This window comes from Mesoplodon densirostris, chromosome 12 (assembly GCF_025265405.1).
Source record: "Mesoplodon densirostris isolate mMesDen1 chromosome 12, mMesDen1 primary haplotype, whole genome shotgun sequence".
In the NCBI taxonomy this organism is placed as follows: Eukaryota; Metazoa; Chordata; class Mammalia; order Artiodactyla; family Ziphiidae; genus Mesoplodon; species Mesoplodon densirostris.
Window position 1 is genome coordinate 7,452,017 of NC_082672.1, and position 13,436 is coordinate 7,465,452.

Below are 13,436 nucleotides of genomic sequence, written 5' to 3' on the forward strand. Positions count from 1 at the left end.
CACTCACCAGTTATTCTGTTAGCAATTCCTACAGGCTGGCTTTTGATTTCCATTCCTTTCCTTTTCATGCCAGATAACTTCTTCACAGAGGGAGTGAGACGGTGAAGCGTGGTCTCATTTCATTGTAATTATGGAATGTCCCAGTTAGAGCCAAAGAGAATGGAAATTTCACACTAATTCCAGCACATCTCTGGTGTTAAGAAATTGATCGCTGAGTGACTAAATTATAAGTGCCAGGGAAGCCATCAGTGGGACCTTCTGCCCCCCAACAGCCTTGACATCCCTACAGCTGTCCTTTCCCCGGCAGTCATTTTCAATGGCCTTTCTAACCACAGTCATCAACAGTGGGGAACCCTCAATAACATCTTATGCTTTTAGAAAATTTTTAACGTGAGTTGGAAACATAAATATTTGGATTTTCTCAGGATAAAGCATTTTAAGTGTTTGGGTTCTATATTTGAGCTGGGGTCTCTTTGAAAACATATCCCAGTGCTAGTTGTAAATTGTGACCTCACAAAGAAGACCTTAGAGGGGAAAATTACTAAATACAGCTAAATTCTTTAAACTATGAATTTCCAAAGATGTGTCAGAAGCAGCGACTTTTCTTTAGAATCTTATTTTTTAATATAAAATATCAAACTCCTAGTAACGAAGTTCTTAGTTATTTTTTTCCATGGACCCCTTTGTCAGTTTGATAAAAAACTTTAGACATTATCTTTGAACAATATTTTCTAAAGGCATAGGATTAAACACATAAAATTCAAAAGAAATCCAGTTATCAAAATAATAAAATCAAGTTTGTGATTTGGCATTTGTGCTTCTTTACCGATGCATTAAAATGACACTTCAATACATTTAAGTATAGGAAAGTTAAAATTAAATCTTACTGCTTAGGCCTTTCTCACCTTCTGAGATGGCCCCCACTCTGTCTGTGGAGTGTGTTTCTCCCAAGGCCGCTCTCACCTTCTGAGATGGCCCACACTGTCTGTGGAATGTGTTTCTCTCTAAATAAATCCACTTCTTACCTATCACTTTGTCTCTCACTGAATACTTTCTGCGATGAGACATCAAGAACCTGAGCTTCATTAAGTCCTGAAACCAGGTAATACATCCAAGAAAGAGTCATCCACTGAGTTTTTTCCCCTCGTTCATCTCCCTTCATCCAAACTGAGGAAAAGAGACAGCCACCTGGCAAAGGTCTAGTCCAAGGTGCCTTTGAAATGTTCTGAAGCTCCTCTGGTTCCCCAGCATTCCTGTTAGAAGATAAGCCGTCTCCTGCTAGAGAGGCGTTTGGAAGAAAGTAGAAAAGAGGTTTGAGACTGGATTCCTACTTCTCCACGAGTCACAAAATGGAATCCCCAACCATGGAGTCTGGAACTTTCATTTAATGAGAAGACTGAGGCCATAAGATGGCAATCCTTGTGACGCCCTTCTAAGATATTGGCATAGGGCGCCACCAACCCAGGACGATGCAAGACCACGAGCTGTTCCAGTACTTTTGGATGCCAGAGATGGTTGGCTTCTGGCAGTACGTGTGCACCCTTCCAACCAACACACTCATGGGCTTCAGTGCGTTCGTGGCGCTCACCACCTTCTGGTACACCACGCAGCTGCAGGCCCTGAAGCCACCATGCGACCTGGCCATGCAGTCAGTGGAGGTGGCAGGCAGTGGCGGTGCCCAGAGATCCATGCTCCTGGACAGTGACAAGGCCTTGGTGTATTTCTACGATGACATCAGGATGTTATATGAAGATTTCCAGAGGGGCATGCAGGTGTCAAATAACGGCCCTTGTTTAGGCTCTCGGAAACCAGACCAACCCTATGAATGGCTTTCATACAAACAGGTTGCAGAAATGTCAAAGTGTGTGGGCTCGGCACTGCTCCACAAGGGCTTCAAGGTAGCCCCAGATCAGTTCATCAGCCCCTTTTCTCAGAACAGACCTGAGTGGGTGATCATTGAACAGGGATGCTTTACTTATTCGATGGTGATCGTTCCCCTCTACGATACCCTCGGAACTGAAGCAGCCACCTTGATCATCAACAAAGCTGAACTCTCTCTGGTTTTTGTGGGCAAGCCAGAGAAGGCCAACCTCTTATTAGAAGCTGTAGAAAATAAATTAACAGCAAGCCTTAAAACTATTGTTCTCATGGACTCCTACGGCAGTGATAGGTCGGAACAAGGCAAGAAGTGTGGGGTGGAGATCATCAGCATGAAGGCGATGGAGGACCTGGGAAGAGCCCACAGACGGAAGCCCAAGCCTCCAGCACCTGAAGATGTTGCGATAATTTGCTTCACAAGTGGAACTACAGGCAACCCCAAAGGAGTACTGATCACCTATCGAAATGCAGTCAACGATTGTTCAACATTTGTGAAAATGACAGAGTACATTCATTACTTCCTCAGATGATACTTTGATCTCTTTCTTGCCTCTCGCCCACGTGCTTGAAAAAGTTGTAGAGTGTGTTGAAAAAGTTGTAAAGTGTGTGATGCTGTGTCATGGAGCTAAAATAGGATTTTTCCAAGGAGATACCAGGTTGCTTATGGATGATCTCAAGGCATTTCAGCCCACCATCTTCCCTGTGGTCCCCAGACTGCTGAACTGGATGTTTGACTGACTTTTTCCTCAGGCAAACACCATGCCGAAGCGATGGCTGTTGGACTTTGCCTCCAAGAGGGAAGAAGCCAAGCTTCACAGTGGCATCATTAGAAACAACAGCCTGTGGGATAAGTTGACCATCCATAAAATAAGAGTCGAGCCTGGGAGGAAAAGTGAGGCTGATGATCACAGGAGCAGCGCCCATGTCCGCCACAGTGCTGACCTTCCTGAGAGACTCGCTGGGCTGCCAGTTCTACGAAGGCTACAGAGTGAGTGCACCACCGGGTGCTGCCTGACTGTGCCTAGGGACTGGACCACAGGCCATGTTGGTGCCCCAATGCCTTGCAACATTGTAAAGCTTGTCGATGTGGAAGAAATGAATTACATGGCTGCCAAGGGCGAGGGCAAGGTTTGTGTGCAAGGGGCTAATGTATTTCAAGACTACTTAAAGGACCCAGCAAACACAGCAGAAGCTCTGGATAAAGACGGCTGGTTGCACACAGGGGACATTGGAAAGTGGTTATCAAATGGCACCTTGAAGATCATTGACAGGAAAAAGCACATCTTTAAACTGGCACAAGGAGAGTACATAGCTCTGGAGAAGATCGAAAACATCTACCAGTGAAGTGAACCTGTCGCTCAGGTGTTCGTCCACGGAGAGGCAGGCATTTCTCATAGTAATTGTGGTACCAGACATTGAGATGCTAGGTCCCTGGGCCCAGAAGAGAGGCTTTGAAGGCCCCTTTGAAGAACTGTGCAGAAACAAGGTCGTCAAAAAAGCTATTCTAGAAGACATGGTGAGACTTGGGAAGGATTCTGGGCCTAAAACCATTTGAACAGGTCCTTTGACCTGTTTCCACCCTGAATTATTCTGTCAACAACGGCCTTCTGACCCCAACAATGAAGGCTAAAAGGCCAGAGCTTTGGAATTATTTCAGGTCACAGATCCTTGAACTTTGTTCCACCATCAAAATCTAATGCAAGGAAGGAAGCTGGGAAGAGGCCGCACGCCTCCACAGTCTTCTTCCGCCCGTAGCCTCAGTGGGTAGTTTTGACAACAGCAAGTAGGGAAGGAGCATCTTTGTCTGCCTCGTGCATTCAGATTCTCATCATAGGAAGCTTAGAGGGAATGGTTTATGGTCATATGCCTTATGGTCACCTCGCATTGCAGACCGTGTTCACGGTGATACACAATTTCCAAAATGAGCCTTAAAAAAACTGTAAAGGGGAAACTATAAATGTGCTAAGTTATTTACGACTTCCTCAGTTTAAAAGGAGGGTGAAAACTTGTCCCTCTGTTTTGCTAACCAAGTGGTTAGGACTTTTCTATGTCTGGGATGTCCGCCACTTGCTGCAAATTCTGCAGGTGTCTGCTGCTCCGAAGAGTACCATGTACTGGAGTGAACCATCCCTTATAAACAAGAACTGCCCCAGGTGCAGGAGGTCACAAGTGGACCAGAGGTTTTTTTTTTTTTTTTTTGACCCCTGCCACCTTCCCTTCCCCATCTCACACCACCCTTCTGATTAACCCCTGTTATTCCTGTCGGAGCAGAAGGTTCTCAGTGAAGCTGAGGACAGACATAGCTCAGAACAACTCAGGTAAAGATGTATGGCCGCTCACCACTGCGGGTGGATTCTGGTGCCCAAAGAGCAGTATATTCTCTGACCCTCTTCTCCGGACCCGATTCCCTCCCTCCATCCCTTCCCAGGGGTTATTTAAAAAACTGTCTTAGACTCTGCAGTGAAGACAAGCATTTCAACAAGGAAACAATTACCTGGATCAACCATGTTCAACTGTGACACCTGAATAACTGTACACTTTACCTTCACTGAACCCGTCGCTCTGCTCTGTCTGTGATGGTTTTGGAGTTTTTTTTAACATCTTTATTGGAGTATAATTGCTTAACACTGTTGTGCTACTTTCTGCTGTGTAACAAAGTGAATCAGCTATACTTATACATATATCCCCATATACCCTCCCTCTTGCGTCTCCCTCCCACCCTCTCCATCCCAACCCTACAGGTGGTCGCAAAGCACCGAGCTGATCTCCCTGTGCCATGCAGCTGCTTCCCACTAGCCATCTATTTTATATTTGGTAGTGTATATATGTAAATACTACTCGCCCACTTCGTCCGAGCCCACCCTTCCCCCTCCCCATGTCCCCAAGACCACTCTCCACGTCTGTGACTTTATTCCTGTCCTGCCCCTAGGTTCATCAGAACCTTTTTTTTTTATAGATTCCATATATATATGTTAGCATACATATGTGTTTCACTTTCTGACTTACTTCACTCTGTATGACAGACTCTAGGTCCATCCACCTCACTACAAATAACTCAATTTCATTTCTTTTTATGGCTGAGTAATATTCTGTTGTATATATGTACCACATCTTCTTTATACATTCATCTGTCGATGGACACTTAGGTTGCTTCCATGTCCTGGCTATCGTAACAATAGTGCTGCAGTGAACATTGTGATACATGACTCTTTTTGAAATATGATTTTCTCAGGGTATATGCCCAGTAGAGGGATTGCTGGGTCATATGGTAGTTCTGTTTTTAGGCTTTTAAGGAACATCCATGCTGTTCTCCACAGTGACTGTATCAATTTACATTCCCACCAACAGTGCAAGAGGTTTCCCTTTTCTCCACACCCTCTCCAGCATTTGCTTTTTGTATATTTTTGGATGATGGCCATTCTGACCGGTTTGAGGAGATACCTCATTCTAGCTTTGATTTGCAGTTCTTTAATGATTAGTGATGTTGAGCATCCTTTAATGTGTCTGTTGGCAATCTGTATATCTTCTTTGGAGAAACATCTGTTTAGGTCTTCTGCCATTTTTGGATTGAGCTGTTTGTTTTTTGATATTGAGCTGCATGAGCTGCTTGTGAATTTTGGAGATTAATCCTTTGTCAGTTGCTTCATTTGCAAATATTTTCTCCCATTCGGAGGGTTGTCTTTTCATCTTTTTTATAGTTTCCTTTGCTGTGCAAAAGCTTTTAAGTTTCATTAGGTCCCATTTGTTTCTTTTTGTTTTTATTTCCATTTCTCTAGGAAGTGGGTCAAAAGGGATCTTGCTGTGATTTATGTCATAGAGTGTTCGGCCTATGTTTTCCTCTAAGAGTTTTATAGTGTCTGGCCTTAAATGTAGGTTTTCAATCCATTTTGAGTTAATTTGTGTGTATGGTGTTAGGAATTGTTCTAATTTCATTCTTTTACATGTAGCTGTCCAGTTTTCCCAGCACCACTTATTGAAGAGGCTGTCTTTTCTCCATTGTATACTCTTGCCTCCTTTATCAAAGACAAGGTGACCATATGTGTGTGGGTTTATCTCTGGGCTTTCTATCCTGTTCCATTAATCTATATATCTGTTTCTTTGCCAGTACCATACAGTCTTGATTACTGTAGCTTTGTAGTACAGTCTGAAGTCAGGGAGCCTGATTCCTCCACCTCCATTTTTCTTTCTCAAGATTGCTTTCGGGGTCTTTTGTGTTTCCATACAAATTGTGAAATTTTTTGTTCTAGTTCTGTGAAAAATGCCAATGGTAGTTTGATAGGGATTGCATTGAATCTGTAGATTGCTTTGGGTAGTAGAGTCATTTTCATAATATTGATTCTTCTAATCCAAGAACATGGTATATCTCTCCGTCTGTTTGTATCATCTTTAATTTCTTTCATCAGTGTCTTATACTTTTCTGCATACAGGTCTTTTGTCTCCTTAGGTAGGTTTATTCCTAGGTATTTTATTCTTTTTGTTGCAGTGGTAAATGGGAGTGTTTTCTTAATTTCTGTTTCAGATTTTTCATCATTAGTGTATAGGAATGCAAGAGATTTCTGTGCGTTAATTTTGTATCTACTACTCTACCAAATTCATTGATTAGGCTCTAGTAGTTTTCTGATAGCATCTTTAGCATTCTCTATGTATGGTATCATGTCATCTGCAAACAGTGACAGTTTTACTTCTTCTTTTCCAATTTGGATTCCTTTTATTTCTTTTTCTTCTCTGATTGCTGTGGCTAAAACTTCCAAAACTATGCTGAATAATAGTGGTGAGAGTGGGCAACCTGGTCTTGTTCCTGATCTTAGAGGAAATGGTTTCAGTTTTCCACCATTGAGAATGATGTTGGCTCTGGGTTTGTCATATATGGCCTTTATTATGTTGAGGTAAGTTCCCTCTATGCCTACCTTCTGGAGAGTTTTTATCAAAAATGGGTGTTGAATTTTGTCAAAAGCTTTTTCTGCATCTATTGAGATTATCATATGGTTTTTATCCTTCAATTTGTTAATATGGTGTATCACATTGATTGATTTGCATATATTGAATAATCCTTGCATTCCTGGGATAAACCCCACTTGATCATGATGTATGATCCTTTTAATGTGCTGTTGGGATCCTTTTAATGTGCTGTTGGATTCTGTTTGCTAGTATTTTGTTGAGGATTTTTGCATCTATGTTCATCAGAGATATTGACCTGTAGTTTTCTTTTTTTGTGACATCTTTCTCTGGTTTTGGTATCAGGGTGATGGTGGCCTCATAGAATGAGTTTGGGAGTGTTCCTCCCTCTGCTATATTTTGGAAGAGTTTGAGAAGGGTAGGTGTTAGCTCTTCTCTAAATGTTTGATAGAATTTGCCTGTGAAGCCATCTGGTCCTGGGCTTTTGTTTGTTGCAAGATTTTTAACCACAGTTTCAACTTCAGTGCTTGTTTATATTTTCTATTTCTTCCTGGTTCAGTCTCAGAAGGTTGTGATTTTCTAAGAATTTGTCCATTTCTTCCAGGTTGTCCAATTTATTGGCATATAGCTGCTTGTAGTAATCTCTCATGATCCTTTGTATTTCTGCAGTGTCAGTTGTTACTTCTTTTTCATTTCTAATTCTGTTGATATGAGTCTTCTCCCTTTTTTTCTTGTTGAGTCTGGCTAATGGTTTATCAATTTTGCTTATCTTCTCAAAGAACGAGCTTTTAGTTTTATTGATCTTTGCTATTGTTTCTTTCATTTCTTTTTCATTTATTTCTGATCTGATCTTTATGATTTCTGTCCTTCTGCTAACTTTGGGGGGGGGGTTTGTTCTTCTTTCTCTAATTGCTTTAGGTGTAAGCTGAGGTTGTTTATTTGAGATGTTTCTTGTTTCTTGAGGTATGCTTGTATTGCTATAAACTTCCCTTAGAACTGCTTTTGCTGTATCCCGTGGGTTTTGGGTCATCGTGTTTTCATTGTCATTTGTCTCTAGGTATTTTTTTGATTTCCCCTTTGATTTCTTCAGTGATCTCTTGGTTATTTAGTAGTGTATTGTTTAACCTCCATGTGTTTGTATTTTTTACAGTTTTTTTCCTGCAATTGATATCTAGTCTCATAGCATTGTGGTTGGAAAATATACTTGATGCAATTTCAATTTTCTTAAAATTACCAAGGCTTGATTTGTGACCCAAGATATGGTCTATCCTGGGGAATGTTCCATGAGCACTTGAGAAGAAAGTGTGTTCTGTTGTTTTTGGATGGAATGTCCTATAAATATCAATTAAGTCCATCTTGTTTAATATGTCATTTAAAGCTTGTGTTTCCTTATTTATTTTCATTTTGGATGATCTGTCCATTGGTGAAAGTGGGGTGTTAAAGTCCCCCATTATGATTGTGTACTGTCAATTTCCCCTTTTATGGCTGTTAGCATTTGCCTTATATATTAAGGTGCTCCTATGTTGGGTGCATAAATATTTACAATTGTTATACCTTCTTCTTGGATGGATCCCTTGATTATTATGTAGTGTCCTTCTTTGTCTCTTGTAATAGTCTTTATTTTAATTTCTGTTTTTTCTGCTATTAGAATTGCTACTCCAGCTTTCTTTTGATTTCCATTTGCATGGAATATCTTTTTCCATTCCCTCACTTTCAGTCTGTATGTGTCCCTAGGTCTGAAGTGGGTCTCTTGTAGACAGCATATGTACGGGTCTTGTTTTTGTATCCATTCAGCCAGTCTATGTCTTTTGGTTGGAGCATTTAATCCATTTACAGTTAAGGTAATTATCGATACGTATGTTCCTATTACCATTTTCTTAATTGTTTTGGGTTTGTTGTTGTAGGTGTTTTCCTTCTCTTGTGTTTCCTGCCTAGAGAAGTTCCTTTAGCATTTGTTGTAAAGCTGGTTTGGTGGTGCTGAATTCTCTTAACTTTTGCTTACCTGTAAAAGTTTTAATTTCTCCTAATCTGAATGAGAACCTTGCTGGGTAGAGTAATCTTGGTTGTAGGTTTTTTCCTTTCATCACTTTAAATATGTCCTGCCACTCCCTTCTGGCCAGCAGCATTTCCACTGAAAAATCAGCTGTTAACCTTATGGGGATTCCCTTGTATGTTATTCGTTGCTTTTTCCTTGCTGCTTTCAATATTTTTTCTTTGTATTTAATTTTTGATAGTTTGATTAATATGTGTCTCAGCATGTTTCTCTTTGGGTTTATCCTGTATGGTATTCTCTGTGCTTCCTGGACTTGATTGACTATTTCCTTTCCCATGTTAGGGAAGTTTTCAACTATAATCTCTTCAAATATTTTCTCAGACCCTTTCTTTTTCTCTTCTTCTTTTGGGACCCCTATAATTCGAATGCTGGTGTGTTTAATGTTATCCCAGAGGTCTCTGAGACTGTCCTCAATTCTTTTCATTCTTTTTTCTTTATTTTGCTCCCTGGCAGTTATTTCCACCATTTTAACTTCCAGCTCACTTATCTGTTCTTCTCTCTCAGTTACTCTTTTACTGATTCCTTCTGGAGTTTTTTGGGTTTTTTTTTTTTTTTTTTTTTTTTGCGATACACCGGCCTGTCACTGTTGTGGCCTCTCCCATTGTAGAGCACAGGCTCTGGATGCACAGGCTCAGCAGCCATTGCTCACGGGCCTAGCCACTCTGCAGCATGTGGGATCTTCCCGGATCGGGACACGAACCCATGTCCCCTGCATCAGCAGGCGGACTCTCAACCACTGCACCACCAGGGAAGCCCTAGAGTATTTTTTAATTTCAGTAATTGTGTTGTTCATCACTGTTTGCTCTTTAGTTCTTCTAGATCCTTGTTAAATATTTCTTGTATTTTCTCCATTCTGTTTCTGAGATTTTGGATCATCTTTACTATCATTACTCTGAATTCTTTTTCAGGTACCATGCCTATTTCATCTTCATTTATTTGGTCTTGTAGGTTTTTACCTTGCTCCTTCATCTGTAACAAATGTTTTTGTCGTTTCATTTTATTTATTTATTTTTTTGATGGGTGGTGCTGTATTCCTGTCTTACTGGTTGTTTGGCCTGAGACATCCAGCACTGGAGTTTGCAGGCAGTTGGATAGAGCCAGGTCTTTGTGCTGAGATGAAGACCTCTGGGAGGCCTCACTTCAGTTGATATGCCCTGGGGTCTGAGGTTCTCTGTTACTCCAGAGGTTTGAACTCAGAGCTCCCACCACAGGAGCTCAGGCCTGACCTCTAGCCTGAGAACCAAGATCCCACTAGCTTTGTGGCAAGGTAGATAAATAAATAAAGGGAAGAAAGAAAGAAAGAAAAAAAGAAAAAAAAAAGAGCAGTACAATATCAAAGAGTAAAAAACAAAATAAAATTAGAAAGATAAAAAATGTATTAGGAAAAATAAAACTATAATTGAAACAACTGCAATAAGGTAAAATAAAACCACAACAGAGACAAAGGATTAATCTCCAAAATTTATAAACAGCTCATGCAGCTCAATAGCAAAAAAACAAACAACCCAATCCAAAAATGGGCAGAAGACTTAAATAGGCATTTCTCCAAAGAAGATATACAGACTGCCAACAAACACATGAAAGAATGCTCAACATCATTAATCATTAGAGAAATGCAAATCAAAACTACAATGAGATATCATCTCACACCAGTCAGAATGGCCATCATCAAGAAATCTAAAAACAATAAATGCTGGAGAGGGTGTGGAGAAAAGGGAACACTCTTACACTGGTGGTGGGAATGTGAATTGGTACAGCCACTATGGAGAACAGTATGGACGTTCCTTAAAAAACTAAAAATAGAACTACCATATGACCCAGCAATCCCACTACTAGGCATATACCCTGAGAAAACCATAATTCAAAAAGAGACATGTACCAAAATGTTCATTGCAGCTCTATTCACAATAGCCCGGAGCTGGAAACAACCTAAGTGTCCATCATCGGATGAATGGATAAAGAAGATGTGGCACATATATACAATGGAATATTACTCAGCCATAAAAAGAAATGAAACTGAGCTATTTGTAATGAGGTGGATAGACCTAGAGTCTGTCATACAGAGTGAAGTAAGTCAGAAAGAGAAAGACAAATACCGTATGCTAACACATATATACGGAATTTAAAAAAAAAATGTCATGAAGAACCTAGGGGTAAAACGGGAATAAAGACACAGACCTACTTGAGAATGGACTTGAGGATATGGGGAGGGGGAAGGGTAAGCTGTGACAAAGCGAAAGAAAGGCATGGACATATATACACTACCAAACGTAAGGTAGATAGATAGTGGGAAGCAGCCGCAGAGCACAGGGAGATCAGCTCGGTGCTTTGTGACCGCCTGGAGGGGTGGGATGGGGAGGGTGGGAGGGAGGGAGATGCATGAGGGAAGGGATGTGGGAACAGATGTATATGTATGACTGATTCACTTTGTTATAAAGCAGAAACTAATAAAAATTTTAAAAAATCTTTAAAAAAATAAAGAAAAAAAGAAAAAAAAACACAACAGAAAAAAAAGGAGGGGGGGTGAACAAGCCAAAAGGAGAGATCACTAACAAAGTATAAAGAATAAAATAGGGCTTCCCTGGTGGTGCAGTGGTTGAGAGTCCGCCTGCCGATGCAGGGGACACGGGTTCGTGCCCCGATCCCGGAAGATTCCACATGCCGCGGAGCGGCTGGGCCCGCGAGCCATGGCCGCGGAGCCTGTGTGTCCGGAGCCTGTGCTCCGCAACGGGAGAGGCCACAGCAGTGAGAGGCCCGCGTACAGCAAAAAAAAAAAAAAAAAAAAAAAAGAAATAAAATTAGAAGAATAAAAGATTTATTAGGAAAAATAAAAATATAAAAGAATCAACAACAGTGAATCAACAAGGTAAAACAGAGCCCCAATCTAAAAGAGGGGAAAAAAAAAAAAGAAGCCTTGGCTATGGGGGTGGCATTTAGGCAGGGGTGGGGTTTAGGATGGGGTGGGACCTAGGTGGGTGGGAGGTGATGTTTGAGTATGGGGCGGGGCCTAGACAGGGCAACTTCAAGCGTGGGGTGGGGCCTTGTTTAGGACCTTCCCGGAAGGGGAGAGGCAGTCAGGAGAACCTCTGGAGAGTGGAGTTCTAGAGTTTGGAGGTAAGGCCCTGAGTGAGGGTGTGTGGGTGAGATTTAGGCCCAGCCGTGTTGGAGGGGGTCTCAGAGGGGGTCTCCGAGTGTAGACGTAGGTCCCTGGGTGGGGGTGTGGGGCGGGACTTGGGCTCTGGGCGGCAGGAGGGAGGCTCTGAGGGCAGAGGATTGGGCCCGGGAGGCCATCAGGCTTCCCGGTGCCTAAGTGGACAGGGAAAATGCTGGCCCCATTCCCTTCCACTCCTTCGCACCCCTCCCCCACCATCTCCCCCAATGTCTCCCCCGTCCCTGCTGGACCCCTAACCATGGGTGGGTCCCACTGGGTGTAGGAACTCCTCCCCTCCCCCAGCTGCCCCTCAGGGGTGCCAGTCCCCTCCCGCCTCCACTTCTCCTCCCCCTTAACTCCCCACAAGCCCCTCCTCCTACCCAGGCACTGGGGGTTCCTCCCGTCCCCTTAGGTGTCCGTGGTCCCCCACTGGTGCCTGGTAGGCGCCCTAGTTGTGAGAAGGCGTGAATTCTGTGTCCACTTACTACGCCATCTTGACTCCACTCCTGTGATGGTTTTTAATGTGGTTTTCATATCAAAAGAGTGCATTGTGATTAAGTGGCTTTTTTCCCCAGAGTAAACTCTCAGGCAAGGCATGTCTTTACAGATATTAAGGGAGTAGATACACTTGGGTACTTATTGAAATGGACGGTGATAAATAAATGCTCTTCTGTCATAATGCTACTTGATTTCTATGAAATGTATTTGACAAGCCAAAATTCTAGGACAACAGGAATCTGGAAAACTTATTTCCTGGGATTAACTTCTCAAGGGATTTTTTTTAAAGTTAATTTGGGAAATTAGCAGCATTTCACTTTACTGCAAGTCTTTGCCACATGTGACTGAATTTAGTTGTCATTTATACATTGAAAGCAGTTGTTTTTTGGTTACATGAGTACCTGTATTATACAGGCAAAACAGGGTTTGCCCCGAAGATGTTGTCGTTGTAATAACACTATGTGTTAGCCTAACTTCACACGTGTATTTTTTTCTTTTTAACATCTTTATTGGAGTATAATTGCTTTACAATGGTGTGTTAGTTTATGCTTTATAACAAAGTGAATCAGCTATACACATACATATATCCCCATATCTCGTCCCTCTTGCATCTCCCTCCCACCCTCCCTATCCCCCCCAGGTGGTCACAAAGCACCGAGCTGATCTCCCTGTGCTATGCGGCTTACACCTGTATTCTTAATTGCACAAGAAGTCAATAATTTGTCACATTGGGGTTTTGAATGTTTGCTTTAAGTATTGACTATTTCTATGTTTTATAAACCAACACAGAATTTCCAAAAACAATGAAGGAAACCAAAATAAATATTTCTGCATTTCAAAGAAAAAACTTACTGCTTAAAAACATGTCAGTGCAAAGAACATTTCTGCTTAATTGGAATGAGGACATTAAACTGTGGAGTTGTCTTTGTCTCACGTCCTTCCTCCTCATGATTAAGAAAC

General features: G+C 41.8%; 1 protein-coding gene and 1 pseudogene across 4 annotated transcripts in view; both read left to right on the forward strand.

The window, feature by feature from the left end:
- The window catches only part of PRKN (parkin RBR E3 ubiquitin protein ligase), a 1,298,589-nt gene that overhangs the window by 1,177,906 nt on the left and 107,247 nt on the right, over positions 1–13,436 (forward strand). The window lies entirely within an intron of this gene.
- Positions 1,470–3,575, forward strand: LOC132499978 (long-chain-fatty-acid--CoA ligase 1-like; annotated as a pseudogene).